The sequence below is a fragment of the Globicephala melas genome, chromosome 19 (genome assembly GCF_963455315.2).
Source record: "Globicephala melas chromosome 19, mGloMel1.2, whole genome shotgun sequence".
Classification (NCBI taxonomy): domain Eukaryota; kingdom Metazoa; phylum Chordata; class Mammalia; order Artiodactyla; family Delphinidae; genus Globicephala; species Globicephala melas.
In genome coordinates this window covers 51,729,109-51,747,661 of record NC_083332.1, presented here as the reverse complement: position 1 = coordinate 51,747,661, position 18,553 = coordinate 51,729,109, and positions in this window count along the sequence as shown.

The following is an 18,553-nucleotide window of genomic DNA, read 5'->3' as shown; positions in this document are numbered from 1 at the left end:
TTTTAGTAGCTCAGTACTCATCGATATCCCCCACTGTGCCGTGAGCCATGTCAAGACAGGGCTGCCCTATCCTAACCATATCTTCATCTTTTTATGTGGAGAGTATCACAGTCATTGGCACAAAAGTAGACCCACAAGGAGTATTTAGTGAATGAATGAAACAAACTTGAACTTAACTCACTGTAACTGCCTAGTTCAGCTCCTCTTCAGGGTGTACTGGACCACTGAAAGATCTCCCAGCCTCAGCACTATTTTTTTTTTCCCATAAATTTATTTTTGGCTGTGTTGTTTCTTCATTGCTGTGCACGGGCTTTCTCGAGTTGGGGCAAGCAGGGGCTACTCTTCGTTGAGGAGCACGGACTTCTCATTGAGGTGGCTTCTCTTGTTGTGGAGCACGGGCTCTAGGTGTGTGGGCTTCAGTAGTTGTGGCATGTGGGCTCAGTAGTTATGGCTCACGGGCTTAGTTGCTCCGGGGCATGTGGGATCTTCCCAGACCAGGGCTCGAACCCGTGTCCCCTGCACTGGCAGGCGGATTCTTAAGCACTGTGCCACCAGGGAAGTCCCAGTCTCAGCACTATTAACATTTGGGTCAGGTAATTATTTGGGGTGTGTGTGTGTGTGTGTCTGTGTCTGTGTGTGTGTGCGTGCGCATGTTACTGGGTGGGGGCTGTTCCGTTCATGGTAAGATGTTCAGCAGCCTGCATGGCTTCTCTCCACTACATACCAGTAGCACCTCCCTGAGTCCTGCCAATCAAAAATGTCTCTAGATGTTACCAAGCGTGGTCTTGGGTATCAAAATTGCTCCCTTGAGACTTACTTAATAATCCAATACATGCCTTCCTCTGACCAAAATCAGTCACATTGACAAAATAATAAAACCTTACTATCAATAATAATAAGACAAATTCCAGTTGTGTCTCTAACTTGCCTAAATACCTTTCACTGGGTCACCATGTCTACAACATTTATGACGTGCGCTGTAAATAATGGCGTTGTCGAAAGCAGGATCTGAAATATCTGCATTGTACTTACTGTCTCTGCCATGAGTTGCTACTTTGACCTTCAGCAGGTGATTAGACCTCCCTGGATTCCAAGTTCTTCATTCCGAAAGCTAGGCTAAATGATTTATACTATTTTTCTCTCTCCAAAATTCTCAGATTCTTTATACAATTCTGTTACCCATGCGAAATGGCAAACACTGTCTTTACACATTTTGCACTATGTTCAGGCAACACCTGTTGATTAAAGTATTTTAAAAAATCACATCTGGATGTATCTAAGAATTCAGAGATTGCCTGAAATATTTTTCTTATGAGGTACCAAGAAACCCTATGCAACACTTTGCATAGTATATTATTTAGAAAATAAAGTGTGTTCTTTCTCTACTAGACTTCAAATAGTAGAGTGCTATGCTGTTGAAAGAGGAGACCCTTAATCTTGGTAACTTATTACGTGGCTTTAGGGAAGTGATTTAATTTCTGTGAACCTACTTTCTCCCATCTGTAGGTTAGAAGTTATAACGGTACCTCATATGGTTGTTGTGAGGTTTAGGGTTTGGTACAATGCCTCGTGCATAGTAAGTATTCAATAAATTTTACTGCTTTATTTTTTTTAACGAATTCTAAGACTTTTTTTAGCAATGGCAACTGCTTGAATCAGCAACTTTTTCTCTTAGTGCCACATGTAAGAACTGTTCACCTTGTCATCAACGGCATCAAAGGTAGGAGATTAGTATTACGAGCTTTTTGGTCCACACATTATATGAGCTCATAGTGTCCAACAGTATAGGAGCTCAGTATAAATTTGTTGAATTAAATATCATGCATCAGTGTACATGCATGTTTCAGCGATGTGTGGGCATAGCTTGTTCTACTTTATGGAAAAATGTAGATTTATTGACCTATATGGAAACCAACAAAAGTCACTTCCTGTTTATGACCTAGATGGTCAGATTAAAAATCTCATTATAAAATTATCCTCATTTGCATAGAATGTCCTTTACTTGTAACATTTAATTAATATAACTCATCAAAGGTGCTGAATGATGATATATGCCACTATCCCATTTGGCTAATCCCAAAGGAGCATATGTTTATTTAGATTTCCCATACTAGAGAGATTAAGGCCTGAAGATGCTGCATTAGAACCTACAGCTATCTTTGTTTATTTTTCCCAAGGCTGCTAATTATGTTCTCAAAATACGATTGGTTGAAGCAATTTGTATGCAAAGCACCTCCTATCATTACAATGCCTTTATATCTTTGTCATGTGGCTACTTAGCCCACATAACCTAACAATAACCCATTATCAAGAAAGATGATCTGGGACTTCCGTCGTGGAGCAGTGGTTAGGAATCCCCCTGACAATGCAGGGGACACGGGCTTGTGTCTTTGTCTTCATTATGTTTTCTGGACAACTGCACACGGTTACGGTATGGAACATTCCTCATTCCTTTGACCCAGACAGCTCTGTTGAGCCTGGTGTCAGTGCGTACATCTGGAGTTCCTATCTCCTTCATGGAAAATTTCTGGATTTCTTTGAGTGCCTGAGGGGCATGCTTCTTGAAACCCACTCCATGGGGGTGGATATTGTGAACGTTGACGGTATACTCTCTGGTCACCACCTCGTTGATGGCGGACTGGGCCTCCTCGGCGCCCTTCTTTGCGGGAGCCATCCTGCCAGGCCGGGGTTGGAAAGCAACAATTTTTATTTTAAATCACGAAGTGTTGAGGTGGTTTGCTATGCAGGAGCAGAAACATGGTATAGAAGGTAGTACCTAGAAGTGGGATGTTGCCATAGCAAAAAGCTAAAATATGTGGCCTTGGGAAGAAGGAAACCACTGAGCTAAGTTGACCCAAAAGAATGACGAGGAGATTGGTTGTCAAAGACTTGGGAAGTGGTGAGAAAAATGTTATTGGATGTTGAAAAAAATGATGACTCATTGTTTCTGGACAAAATTGTCGCTCGTGATTAGTAGAAAATGGAAACAATGTACCTAAACGCACAGCATCTCATCACCTGTGGCTGACCACTGTGAGTTTGAGAAATGATTTCATTTTTCACTCTAATCTTGTGATAATTATTCATAAAAGCAGCCAAGTTTACTTGAATTGCTTTTTAAAATTTCATACGCATTTGTCACTCTTTATGCTTTGGTTTGGAAACTTATTTTAACAATATATCAATTTATTTAATAGATTGGTTTGCTTATTTGTTTTACAAAGTTCATCACGTAGTGTTTTTCTTGTGCTTTGCTTGCTTATTTGTATTTTGCCTATATACTACCTGATTTAAATTGTTTGGGCATCTAAATGCATCTTCTCAAGAAATCCTTCATTTGCTTCTGTGTAAAGTTATCCTAAGTAACACCAGAATTACCCATAATATTGTTTAGTGCTAGAGGAATTTTAAAGAAAATGCAGACTCAATTTTTATTTCATGTTCAGTCAGCACTTTTACATAAGTATTACAGAAGCCAAGTTCTCTCTCAAAGATGGGTAAAAATACCAACATAGGCTAAGAATGGGGAAGAATAAATAACGTAAATCTTCAAAATCATCCTTTTTAGGATGTTTATTATTTTTATTTATCTGTTACACATAGGTATTCTATATGTTATACAAGTATATTAGAGAACTGAACTCTGTGGTACCATGATCTCAATAATTAAGCTCTATAATTATAGCTCTATAATTAATAGCCTTTAAAATTTGAAAAAATAAATATAATTATAATAAAATACGTAAATAGATAAGCTAAGTATGTTTCAAAATCTTACCAAAAAATACATTTGTGTTTTATTTCCCTGAGAACAAGTTAGTGCTTCTGAGAATGACGGATTCATGCTTAAGTGGATGACTTTCACTCTGTACACACTCACTACATCTATTTAAGATCAATAACATTTCTGAATGTTTTTAAGGAACAAAAGTTTTGCCTTGATGATGATTTCCTTTTCAAGCTTGTATCTATTTGAAGGGATATATTTAAATCATGTCAGTATTCATGTTGTCCACATATGGTTGTTTGTTTGCTGATATAAAGCAGATTACCCTTGAGCTCATGTTTTAGTCATATCATAGAAGTGCTAGAGAAGCCTGAAATTTTATCTGTAGGTACACATTTTTAAAATTATTTTATTTTTACATTGAAGTATAGTTGATTTACAATGTTTCTGGTGTACAGCACTGTTTTATATATACATATATATATATATATATAAAACATGTAACAGAATATATATATATATATAACGTATCTAACATACTCTTTTTCGGATTCTTTTCCATCATAGGTTATTTCAAGATATTAAATATAGTTCCCTGTGCTATACAGTAGGACCTTCTTGTCGGTAAACATTTTTGTGCAACGTTTGTTTTGGGTGCTTCTAATGACAAAAAATTGCCCCACCGTCTACAATAGTAGCCCTTGTTTAGAATAGTCCCTGACACGTAGGATGATGTCCAGTAAATGAATGATGAGAGAGGAACATCTAAGCTCCCGTAGCAGATGAAAGAATGAGGCAGAAGATATAATAACGTTAAAATCATGATGACACTAAATTAAGCGTGATGCTTGGCCGTCTAGGTAGCTGACGCAGTGGAAACATCTTCCTGGCATTAGGGAACCTGGATTCCAGTCATGCATCCTTTACACGCACTCATCTGAGCCTTGATTTCCTCATTGTATTATCAAATCAAACTTTAAAAGATCCAGCTTTAACATGCAAATATTCTATCATTTTTGGTATAATATACCTCCTTACAAATACGATTCTTGTCAGGATTTTATGTGTAAGACTGGCAATCTTCTTAGCGTTACTTCCTTTTTCTCCTTTTTTCCTTGACTACTACAGAGTCTTCCTTTTAACTGAAGATTCTGCCCAGCAATAGTGTTCTCGCTAACATAAAGATCAGTTATTTAGGTCTGGAAGAAATCTTACAGATGGTCCTTTCCTATTTACTCATTTTTACATAAGAACTGAGATACTGCCACGTAACACGAATTGTTTAAGTTTCTACACGGAATTGCTGGTAAAGCCAAGATTCTTGCTTTTCTGATTTGCTGCAAAGAGAGTTCTTTCTACTCCTCCATGGTGCCAGATCAAGAGAGCAACATTTCTTAGTTAGGATTTAATTCGCATCTTCTTGTCTTCTTTCTATCATTTGCTTTTATTTTTCACTACATGAGCAGACATAGTATCCTTCAAATAACAATCGCCAACCTAGCGGAAGGAGTAAAACACATGTGAGACGGCAGTACGGTTATAATTGGTGAAAGTTTATTTAAAACAATAATGTAGCCATCACCAGGAGCAGATTCTCATTAACAAAAACGTTTTTAGCATCTGAACTTTAAATACCATTCGTGTCGTTTTGAAATGTTCTTAACATAGCCAAATCATACTTCTCAATCTTTAATTTGGGGCATTTTGCTTGTAGGGAATCCAAGAGGCAAAAAAATTTTCTTTCATCTTCTCTTTCCAACCACATGAATCCCCCTGTGCTATAGCTCTAAACCCAGAAAACACATTTATTCCTTTTATTAATTCTTCTTACATCTTTATTGGAGTATAATTGCTTTACAATGGTGTGTTAGTTTCTGCTTTATAAGAAAGTGCATCAGCTCTACATATACATATATCCCCATATCCCCTCCCTCTTGCGTCTCCCTCCCTCCCACCCTCCCTATCCCACCCCTCTAGGTGGTCACAAAGCACCGAGCTGATCTCCCTGTGCTATGCGGCTGCTTCCCACTAGCTATCTGTTTCACATTTGGTAGTGTATATATGTCCATGCCACTCTCTCACTTCGTCCCAGCTTGCCCTTCCCCCTCCCCATGTCCTCAAGTCCATTCTCTACGTCTGCGTCTTTATTCCTGTCCTGCCCCGAGGTTCTTCAGAACCGTTTTTTTTTCTTTAGATTCCATATATATGTGTTAGCATACAGTATTTGTTTTTCTCTTTCTGACTTCACTCCGTATGACAGACAAGATGTGGCACGTATATACAATGGGCTGTTACTCAGCCATAAAAAGAAATGAAATTGAATTATTTGTATTCCTTTTATTAATATCACTATACTTAGCATATTTTTCCCTGGGACTGGAAGTAGATGGCTGTTTCAACACTTAAAATGTTTACCAGCGGCAGCTGTTTTCATGAATTTGCATCTCAGCACCATGGGGAATGTTATGTTGGTCTCTAATCCTGAGCTGAAACTGTCAAAGAAAGTAACGCACAGCGGTTGGTAGCAAACATTGTTTGACACACTTGGTAGGTCCTTACACAGGCTGCTCTCTGATCGCAGGTGGGGATTCGCACAAATCTCGGGGTCAGAAACAAGAACGCAAATAAAATACCTAACCAGAATTCTTCAACATCTGGGAACCTTTGAAAAAGCCATCTCACCAGCTAGAAGGGATGCTCTTGGCACTAGAAACAGTTCATTATAAGAGACAACTAAAGTATTAGGAATTTTACTCTTCAACATAAGTTAAGCTTAAAATAACTTCTGTGTTTTATTCTGAAAGAAACACACATCCTACGTTTCTGTGAAACCTCAGTCCGATCGTAAGCTGTAAGTCATTTAACAAAGCAGCTGATCAATTTGATTGAAAGTGGATTCGCATCGCTGTTGTCACATGAAATAAAACAGAGAGGTGACGACCAGGTCATAAATGTTTCACTTTGGTTATAGATCCAAGCAAAAAGTAGACATTTTGCAGTCACCTGAAATCCTTGGTCACACGTCCTTCATCATTTCCTCCCCCCGGAGCTTCAGCTCACACCATTCTTTCTGTTCTCTGAACTCGCCCAGTAATGACACTCAGTAGGTCAGCTCTTAATTATGGGCTGCGTCGCCTTTGCAGAACAGAATGCTAGCACTTGAAAGCATCTTGCTAATCCTCTGATCTAACCTCCTTATCTAACAAAACGCCCCCCAGATCGTGATGTTTTACAATATCTGTATCACGCACCTCATGTGCAGCAGAATTGAAACTAGACTTGAAACTTATTGATGTCTAATCCAGGAATTTGCCATCTTTAAAATGCAGTGTTCACGTATCTTCCCAACCAGATTGGAAGGCCTCTGGAATAAAACTGCACATAAGCAGGTATATAATGAGTGCTTTGGTCTGATTCTTGTATGCCCTAGAGTATGTTAGAGTTGGAAACAGTAGCTGGAAAAGGCCACTTCAGTAAATTTCACACTTGTCTTAAAATCCTGTTGTGACAGACAGGTTTTTTAAAAGATATTTAAAACATCTAGAAAGTGCAATCGCTTTTGTAAGTTTTAATGAGTCATCGCATAGACTCCAAAATCTATATCCAAATATAAAGCAGTCATTTGATAAAGAGAGATTATTTGGATTATCCTGCTTTCCCAAATTATCATGAGAAACCTTCTCTGTTTACTTAAAACTTTATAAGGAAAATGATTTCTCCCAGGTATCCACATTTCCAAAGGATTCGGGGATCTTTGGAGAAATGCTAATTATAGGATCAAGACAGAAAAAGAACACAAGGTGCGCCTGGTCTATCTTTAGTGTCCCAAAGTAAGTGCTAAAAACAAACAAACAAAAAACTATGTTGAGAGAATATGTCAAAGGAACACAGGATCCAAGTGAAAGAGTTCCCAATGGCTAAAGATGGGATGATTTGAACAAAAAATAAAGTAGGATTGGATTATAACACAAAGCATAAAATAAATATCCATGGGTCCGTATTGATATTAGCAAATAATTGAGTACATAAATGAATGGAGGAGGGACGAATCTGCCCTGCAGAAGAATTCCGAATCTTTTATGTAGATACTCTGCCCCTAGGGAAGTGAGGCATAAACCGCCCTCCCTAAGTGTGGGTTACACATAGTGACTTCTTTCCAAAGGACACAGTGTGGAAAAAATTAGAATAAGTAACTTTATGGTGGAGAAACCTAACAAGACCTCAGCCCAGTGGTCAAAGTTAACACCAATAGTGAAGAGTCACATTCATTTATGTGCCCTTGATACGATGTGATAAAAATGATACTTTACCCGTGTTATTCCTGCCCAAACCTGTAAGCTACGCTAGTCATGAGAAAAATTTCAGAAAATTCCCTATAGAGGGACATTTTACAGAATCCCTGGCCACTACTCAAAACTGTCAAAGTCATCAAAAACAAGGGAAGTCACAGGTAAGAGTAGCTAAAGGAAACACGACAACTCAATGTACTGTGTTTTCATGAATGGAATCCAGGGACAGAAAGAGCACATAAGGTGAAAAATAAGAAAATCTAACTAAAGTATTGACTTTAGTTAATAGTAGTGTATCAATATTAGTTCAATAAAATTAACAAAGGTGCCAAGCAAATATAAAATGTTAATCATAGGGGAACTGGGTGTAGGTTTACGGGAACAACAATGTATACTGTGTTCACAATTTTTCTGTGAATCCAAATTTTTTTCTAAAATAAAATGTTGATTTAAAATAAATAAATCGGCAAAATATCTGAACACATAAGTGAATACAAAATTAAATACGCAAATTGCTATTAAGCACACGAAGAGATGCTCATTAGTCATCAAGGATGTGCACATTAATACCAGTGAAATACCACTGCACCTGACAACACCAAGGCAGGGTGAGCGTTTGTTGCAACTGGAACTCCTCCAGATTGCTGGTCAGGGTGCAAGCTTATAAAACCATTTAGGAAAACAGTTTGAGGGTTTCTTAAAAATTTAAACATATACTTTCCCTATGACCCAGCAATTAAACTCCTAGCTATTTACTCAAAAGAAATAAAGATATATGTCTGCACAAAGACTTGCACGCAAGGATTCGTAGCAGCCTGATTCATGAGATCCCAACCCTGTAAATTAGTAAGAAGTTTTTTATAAACAAATTGTGTTCAGTAATAAAATGATGATTACATATTTTTCTAGTAATTTTGCTGTATGTATTATCTCCAGAATATCAAGATGTTATATAAAGACAAAGATGTAACCCCATGTTTTATGTTAGCCGTACTCTCATTTATTCATATCTGTTCAAGGGTAACCAATCTATTTTTAAATCATTTCCCCTTATAGATTTCCACTCCGATTCTAATTATCCAGCCATGCTCAGTAACAGTGAGATGACTTTCTCCAAATCACCAAAAGTAAGATTCCTTTCCCCACGTGATTTTAAGCTCTAGGTAGTTCAACTCAGACTTACTTCAAAGGAGACTGCTTGTGATTTTTTTTTTCCTGTGGGAACATTTGGCTGACTCTCTACATCAGAAAATTCTTTGCACTAACGAAAAATGGTTAGATGCATCGTTGTGTGTTATTTTTATTTATTTCCTCCTGAATTAGATCAGGTGTTGTATTTTGTTTCCTCAATATTATACTCTGAACCAAGACGCAAAATTAATGTATTGCACTTAGGTTTTTAATCATGATATAATATTTACAATTGTGATTGTGTTTATAGAGTAGCAGCCATTTATATAAAAAGTGAAAATTTATATATTATTATTCCAATATTTTGGTTTTATTAAATCAGAGCATCTAAGGAATGATTAAACATTTCATGATTAAACATTTCATGATTAAACATTTCATGATTAAACCCAGATTGTTGCCTTAAAGACCTATATGTTCATCATTTTTGAGTAAAATAGAATTATCATTTCAGGTCCACTAACTACCATTTTTTAATTTAATAAGGTTCTGTTGAGCTTGCCTCATTTATTTAAAAACACTCACGTAGCCTATACTGAAATTAAATGATGAGGCATCTGCATATATTTCTACTGACACTAATATTTTGATGGCTAATACTTTGCCTCTGATTTAAGAGTGTGGTTATTGGCAGTGAAGATAATACATGAGACCTGCTTCTTCTAAAGAATTGTTCTAGAAGATGTATTACTTTAGATATTATTTATTGCATATTTCCAGACTTTAAATTGTTTAGAGCCAAGGATTACTTCTAAAAATGTTCTTTGAGTTCAAAGGACTCACCTTGTCCTGCCCAAAAGCGTGAGTAAATCACTCCTCAGCAGCAAAGCAAAGAGAAAATAAAAGTCATAGGGACACATTAAGGTTATTTGCTAGGACAGTTCTGAACTATGCCGAAGTTAAGATGCGTTCACACATTATGAGGATAGTCTTACAATGAGCTGCATTCTTACCAAGGTATTTTGCATAGTTTGGAGGGCAGAGTTTCGTTAGAAACAATAACACAGTCTCTAAACATCAGTGCCAAAGCAAGAGAAAAATGCGTGAGTCCAGATTCATTAATTCACACCTTCCTTTCCCTCCCGAATCAGGGAGGGAAATAACATCAGTTTCCCTACGTTTGAGCAAACCATTAATCTAGGATGTATTTTTGATACCTCCCTGTTTTCTCAGTTTAGTTAGTCATCCAGCCATACCAGTTTTAACATCCAAATATCTATAGAAAACTAACCACAGGTAATTAGACTGTAATCAGTCTCCTATCTCATATTTTCACCTTCTCGTCCCTAGATTACTGCAAAAGTATCTGAATTTCCTGTTCTGGAGGCATTAATTGTCTTCTTACATTGAAAACCTGATCACCTGCTTAAAACTAAACTAACTGCTCAATGGCCCAAGGATAAAGACCACTTTTTATCAAGGTCTGTATAGACTTCATGATTTGCCCATAATTTCATTTTTACGCTCTGTCTCTTCCGTTTCTTTGTTCAACAGACACATTAGCCTTCTGTCATTTACGTGCTTGTAAATCCTGCCACAGGGCCTTTGCACAAGCTGATCCTTGGCCTGAAATGTCCATGTTGCTCAAAACACTTGTCACACGTCCACATCTGTACAGGTGTCAGTTCTTCAGAGAAACAACTCATCGTTCCCTAGGCCCTGTTCATACACTCTTTCTTTACAATATCAGTGCACAGTTTTTTACTGCTCTGTGTTTAATAATGTACCAATGGACATTTGGCTCAACATCTTATCCTGAACACTAAATAGAGTAAAGCAAATACTTTTTGATGAATGAAAAAATACTTATAAATCACCTCCTTTGTTCCTGGCAGTGATCTGGCTCCTGCAGAAATAACAGCAAATTCTTTGGGGACGAATTGTTAAGAGATGATAAACAAATGTCAGGAAGCATGGAGAAATACTATGTTCTACAGATAAGGAAAAAACATATTAAAACCTAGCAGGGGATAGAGTGACAGGGGGATATCCCCTGGTCAAAGACAGTCTCTCTGAGAAGCTGACACTGGAGAAGGAGTTAAATGACCTGAGACATTCTGCTTTCTGGTCACATCACACAGAGTCTCGCAGGCATGTTACTTTTGAACTTGGAATTTTATTCTGAGTGAGATGAGAAGTCATTGGAGGGTGATGAGCAGGCTGTGATGTGGTCTGACTCGGTAAATAAAGTGCTGTGTTCTGAATATATAATAAAGATTCCCTCTGGTTGCTCCGTGGAGTACAGACTTTATCACGGAAAAGGCAAAACATGTAGATTAGTGATCAGATTACTCCAATCATGCAGAAGAGAGATGTTTGGATTCCGGATCTTTGGAAGGTAGAGCTTTCAGGATTTGCTGGAGGAGAAGATGGGACTGGGTGAAAGAGAGGGGTATCCAGATGACCCCAAGATTTTAGTCTCAGCAACTGTAGGAGAACTACCCTCCCCTGAGAGATGGAAGCCAAGGAGGGGGTGTGGTGCAGGTTTGGAGGGTGGGTTTGGCGAGAGAATCAAGAGCTAGTAATTATTTTAAGAGAACTCAGTTTTCTCCATGGGTGAAAGTACCTCAACATAACAAATCACTTAGAGCATAAGAAACTCATGAACCAGAAATCATGCTCAGGGGATTCTACGTTGAAATATTAACATTATGCTGTGAAAGAATTATAAAATATTTATATAGTGCTAATTAATTTTTAAGTCTTTTTTTTCTTTAAAGAGTTACCTTTTAAGGCCAGTACAGGGCCTGATACGAATTTCTCTCGATGGTTTAAAGCCTATGGTTTTAAGCGACTGTAGCAAACATAATGTCTAATTCATTAACTCTTGACTATGTTGATTTATTATCACTAGGTGATATTTGCTGAGGGTATCACCACATTGTACCTTCTTAATGATGACAATAATTCTTTTGTAGTACTGAAAATCTGTGAGGATAAAGAGTTCACATTTAAAGAGGCTGAATTTGAAACATCCTAACAGATATTTCCGATTATCACTCTCTTAATATAGGAATAATCAAGGGACTTTACCTATTTCAGCCCGGGCTGTAAATATTTTTAAATTGCCTAAAGATTTGTAAATATAGATATGCCCTCATATGTCTTTGGGGTTTGAATTCACAGTACTGTTGTAATTGGGGTAAACTCGGGCTGAGAAATACATTTAAAGTTGTCCACAGTTGATATCACACCTGCTACCTCGCAGAAGTTAATACCATTGAGAAAAGAAGACACTCCATCAACCCAAGAGGTTGATTTTCCCAGAGATCCACCGAGGATGAGCTCGTAAGTCAGAATTACAAGACATACGAGGGAAAAGGATTAGCAAGAGTCGTCAGGAAAAAAAAAAAACATAATCAGAACCCAAGACTTGGAGATTATGGAATTATTGGAAACAAAGTATTTATAAATGTTTGAGAGTGGATCAAAACATCAGAGAAAGAACAAAAATTTGATAAATATCTTTATCGTAGAGATAAAGCAGAGTTAGATTTGGATTCATGATTATAGCTCTAACTTAATGTCAAGAGCTTAAGAGTTGTCACTTCTGTGCTTACAACAAGAAAAAAATCGGGAAAAACAAATGATGTGGATACGTGAGAGAATTCAGGTGACAGGGTCAATGTCCACCCCAGAGTCTTGAGATACAGGCAAATACAGAGAATCACAGGGAGATCAGGTTACTGGAGCAGAAGCCTCTGCAGCAACTAGGCTCTGGTGGAAAAAATAGGCAACATGCAAGAAAAGACAATGAGTAATGGAAAAAGAGAGATCGAAAGTTAGAAAGAATCAAAAAGAAATGTTAGAAAATGAAAATTCTGTAAGAGATGAAGAATGTCTTTGATGAGCTCATCAGCTGACTGGACATGGCCAAGGAAAGAATCAATTAGCTGAAGATATGTCAATAGAAACTTCCTAAACTGAAAAGCAAAAGGGGAAAAAAAAAAAAGAATGAAAAAAAATCACAACAGGATACTCAAGAACTGCAGAACAATTTTTTTTTAAGATTTTTTTTTTATGTGGACCATTTTTAACTTCTTCAGTGCATTTGTTACAACACTGCTTCTGTTTTATGCTTTGGTTTTTTGGCCGTGAGGCATGTGGGATCTTAGCTCCCCTACCAGGGATCGAACCCACACCCCCTGCATTGGAAGGTGAAGTCTTAACCACTGGACTGCCAGGGAAGTCCCTGCAGGACAATTTTTAAAAGGATAATATGAGATTAATCAGAATACCACAAAGATATAAAAGAACGAAACAGAAATATTTAATGTAGTAACAGCCAAGACATTTCCAAAATTAATTAGACCCCAAACCACAGTTCCAGGAACCTCAGAGAATATTAAAATCTACACCTACATAAATCATGTTTAAACTGCAGAAAAGCTAAGACAAAGATAAAATCTTGAAAGAAGCTGGGGGCAGAAAGATATCACCTTACCTCTAGAGGAACAAGGGTAAGAATTGCTGTGGACTTCTTCTCAGCAAACCGGGCAAGCAAGAAGACTGTGTGCAATATTTGAAGTGCTGAAAGAAAAAATCAAAACAAAACACACCAGATAGAATTCTGTATCCAGAGAAGTTATCCTTCAAGAAGGAAAGAGAAATAAAGATTTTCTCAGACAAACTACAACAAAGAACGCATTGCCAGCAAACCGGCCCTGCAAGAAACAGTAAAAGAAATTTTTCAGGAAAAACAAACTTGGACCTACATAAAGAAAGGCAAAGCACTGGAGAAAGGAGAAATGAAGATAAAATAAAATCTTGTCTGTTCTTAATTGATCTAATTGATATGGATAAGTGAAGTAAATGACAGCAGTGTTTTAGGGGATGGGGGGAAGGAATGGGGAATCATCTTTTATGAGGTATTTGCACTATCCGTGAGACAGTATAGTGTTATTTGAAGTGTGCTTAAATTAGTTGTAAATGTATATTATAAAATCTAGGGAAACCACTAATTTTTTAAAAAAGACAAAGCGCATTTGGGAAAACGATGAGCTTCTTAGAAATGGAAAAAGCCTATTGAAAAAAGATATCAGTGAAATTAAAAATGAAATGGGTGAGTTGAAAAAAAAGATTAGACAGATGAAAACAGAAGTACGGTTAGGTATAAAAAATCTGAAGAAATTATGCAGGTGTGGTATAGAGATTCAGAGAGTTGGAAAACATGAAAGATATCAGACAGTATGCAGGCTATGGCACAGACCAGGCTTTATCTCTGGGGAGCACTACACAGCCTGTGGTTTAGGACTACAAGGATGGTACAAGTCATTCCTGGGGCCCTTTAGGCTGCAAAACAAGGCCAGGTGAGCTGAGCAGATCTGAGGAGACTCATAAAAGAGCCTGGCACACTTTGATGATGCTTCAATTTGGGTAGACCTGGGATAAAATCACTCAATGGAAAATTACTTTGTGAAACTTCTCATAGTAACTGCTCAATCATACATTTGGTAAAAGTAGTGAAGTGTAAATTATTTGCAAAAAAATACAGAAGCCCATGTTATTACCATAAAACTTGGAAAAATAATTAACATTTGCATTATGACTCCATTATGGGTTCAGCTGTATTATGTCTGAAGTATTTCAGTCCTCCCATTTCATTATGAGAAACATAGGATTATTTAAGTGAACCATTCCTCATGTAGGTGAATGCATGACGCAAGATTTTATAAGGGGATTTGACTATATAAATGATCAGAAAGAGCAGACCAGAGAAACATGAACATATCAATAGGAATGTTGACTTTTTTTATAGATTCATACTTTACTACCAGCACTAGATATTTTAAAGTACTTTCCAAGGACTTGAATTTGTAGAGGAGTCTTAGTGCATCTAGTACAATGAAACAGAGAAATGAAGTACTATGTGAAAACTTAAACATGTTTCTAGCCACTCTGTTCTGTTCTTTAGTGGGAGAAAGGAGGTAAGATCATTCTGTGCACTGGCTGAATTCTCTGGACCTTTTGCCATGACATGCTTCTGGAGGAATGTGTTTGCTGGTTGGTTTGTCTTTATTATCGTTCACTTACAATTACATCTGAATAATTGTTCACTTCTAATCATATCTGAATACTTTGAAAAAAATTTATATTCCCGTAAATAATGCTAGAAACTTGAAATACATAACCTGGGGCAGACTTTTCATTAGGCTGTTACATTATTTCTATCTTTGATATTGTATGACAGCAGAAAAGTTAGCATTACCTTTATGCTTGATTTTTTTTTTTTTACTTTTTAATTGTTTATTGGAGTATAGTTGATTTACAATGTTGTGTTAGTTTCTGCAGTACAGCAAAGTGAGTCAGTTATACGTGTACAAATATCCACTCTTTTGTAAATTCTATACAGTAGGTTCTTATTAGTTATCTATTTTATATATAGTAGTGTGTATGCGTCAATTCCAATCTTCCAATTTATCCCTCCCCCGCTTTCTCCCTTGGTAACCATAAGTTTGTTTTCTACATCTGTGACTCAAGTTCTGTTTTGTAAATAGGTTCATTTGTACCCTTTTTTTAGATTCTACATATAAACGATATCATATATTTGTCTTTGTCTGACCTACTTCACTCAGTATGACAATCTCTTGGTCGATCCATGTCTCTGCAAATGGCATTTTTTTTCTTTCTTTTGTATGGCTGAGTAGTATTCCATTGTATGTATATATATACTACATCTTCTTTGTCCATTCCTCCATTGATGGACATTGAGGTTGCTTCCATGTCCTGGCTATTATAAATAGTGCTGCAATGAACATTGGTGTGCATGTATCCTTTTGAATCATGATTTTCTCCAGATATATGCCCAGGAGTGGGGTTGCTGGATCATATGGTATGTGCTTGATTAATTAAAATGTGTGTTCAGCTAAATGAAACGTTAGGTAAGAATGATGGCTGATTTGAAAAAAAATATTTTCTCCATGGCACGTTTGCAAAGATATTCCTTAAAAAAAACCTCTAATGATTGTTTTAATGTAGCTTTTATCATTTAACAAACTTAACGAACTCCTGGGAGATATTAATGATTAGGCCCATGGTTGACTGTAAAGTAGGTAGACATTGAGTTTTTTTTTTTTTTTAGTCTTGTTTTTACCACATTGTACAAATGTTTTTCAGTGGGTTGGGAAAAGCCAGTACAAGAGATGAATCAATAAATGAAAACAAGTATTGTCAACAGATCTGGGTAAATATTTTAGAGAAATCAATGGACAAAATGATATTAAGGGTCATGTGCTATAGCCCTATAAACACAGGTGATCATTATTGATCACAAATTCATGTTACATACATAGATATGAGACATAATTGAAACCTAAAGATTTTATGTGTGCAGCCAAATTAGTCAAGCCAACTAACAGTGGCCTCTGAAAAATAGGCCTGAATCTGGAGAAACGATGCTCTATGGTATAAACATTTTAAAAGAAAGGGAGTGTCCTCAGTTTTACTCTGTCCTCTTGTCTTCCTACCCACAAATTTGTATTTAAATGGACGGTGCTAATTGTGGGAAGGAGTAGCTAAAATACGGCAGTGGGTAAAACCCTGAGTGGGTCACAGACTTGGTTGTTTTTTTGTTTTGTTTTGTTTTTTGCGGTGCGTGGGCCTCACACTGTTGTGGCCTCTCCCGTTGCAGAGCACAGGCTCCGGACACGCAGGCTCAGCGGCCATGGCTCACGGGCCCAGCCGCTCCGCGGCATGTGGGATCTTCCCGGACTGGGGCACGAACCCGTGTCCCCTGCATCGGCAGGTGGACTCTCAACCACTGTGCCACCAGGGAAGCCCACTTGGTTGTTTTTATAACCCATGCCATAAGCTTGTCAACCCTAAAGAACAGTTTGTAAAGCCTTCAATGGCATGGTAAGAAGGAACTAACAGCCCTGTCCTGAATTGGAAGTCAATAAAGCATTAAAAATGCAAATACATTCTTGTTAATATGATATAATTGTGAAGAACTTTTAGGCATCCAATTACCATTTAACACAAAAGCCTGTAATGATTTAATTAGGAATCCTTCACCTAACTGAGGTCAAGATTGTTAGCAGTGGATATCTAATTAGCTTGCTTAGGCGGCTGTCTTTTTTGAAAACTCCCTGGGAAAAATCCTTCCTTAAACGATATCCACCACCACCCCACCACACACACACACACACACACACACACACACACGAAATATGTGTAAAAGCTACTGAAATCCAAATGAAGTCTATACCTGAGTAAATAGTATTATAGCACCATCAGGTTCCTGTTTTTGACAATATGTTATATTATCATTGGGGGAAGCTGGATGAAGGGTACTACTTTTGCAAGTACTACTTTTCTTGTGAGTCTTACACAATTTCAAAATAAAAAGCTATTAAAAATGCATCCATATCTCTCAGAATTACAGTATTTGAATCATCTAGTTTCTCTTTTGAGGTTATGTGATTGTTTTAGACAATCATTGATTCCATGAAATAAGGCCAAATTAATGTGGCATTTGATATTGTTCAAGTAAATACCAGTTTGGTTGATCCAAAGGACCTCAGATCACAGTAGAACGTCTAAAAGTTGTGGGAGAAGATTTTCCTGACAGTTTACGTTTCTAATTTGCTTTTGGTCAGATTATGCAGCTTCAACATCCAGGTATAAAACCTCAGCTAGCAATAAAATCCAAAATAAAGCCATCAAATTAATCTCCTTTGCTTAACAGAATAAATAGCCCATTTTATTTCTTTAAGATTAAGGCTTTCATAATTATTTTAATGGAAAATACATGAAAGGAAACAGTATTTTATAATAGGCTAACAAGAACCAAGGGAGATTTATTATTGTAGAGTCTAGGGTCTCCAGTAGCAGCAATGACCAAATTTTGTCCCCTGAAGCTCAGTGCTCCAAGGTAGTTCAGGAAAAAGAGGGGGCAGTGGCCACACAAACTGTATAATGATTCATATATAATGTATATTTCCGTGTTGAAAGATCTGCAATTTTTTTTTTTGTTTATATTGAGCAAAATTTGGCCTTGGAATTCCTTCCCAAATTTCCAGTTAACAACTTTTTAAAATCAGCACTCTACAGAACACATGTTGGGAATGCCTAGTATAGAGTCAAAGTATGCTTCCTAACATCACCAGCCCCAGTTAGAAGTGTGTATCACACGTAGCCTGGGCTGGTCATTTAAAAACCAGGAATCAGGGCTTCCCTGGTGGCGCAGTGGTTGAGAGTCCGCCTGCCGATGCAGGGGACACGGGTTCGTGCCCCGGTCCGGGAGGATCCCACATGCCATGGAGCGGCTGGGCCCATGAGCCATGGCCGCTGAGCCTGCGCGTCCGGAGCCTGTGCTCCGCAACGGGAGAGGCCACAACAGTGAGAG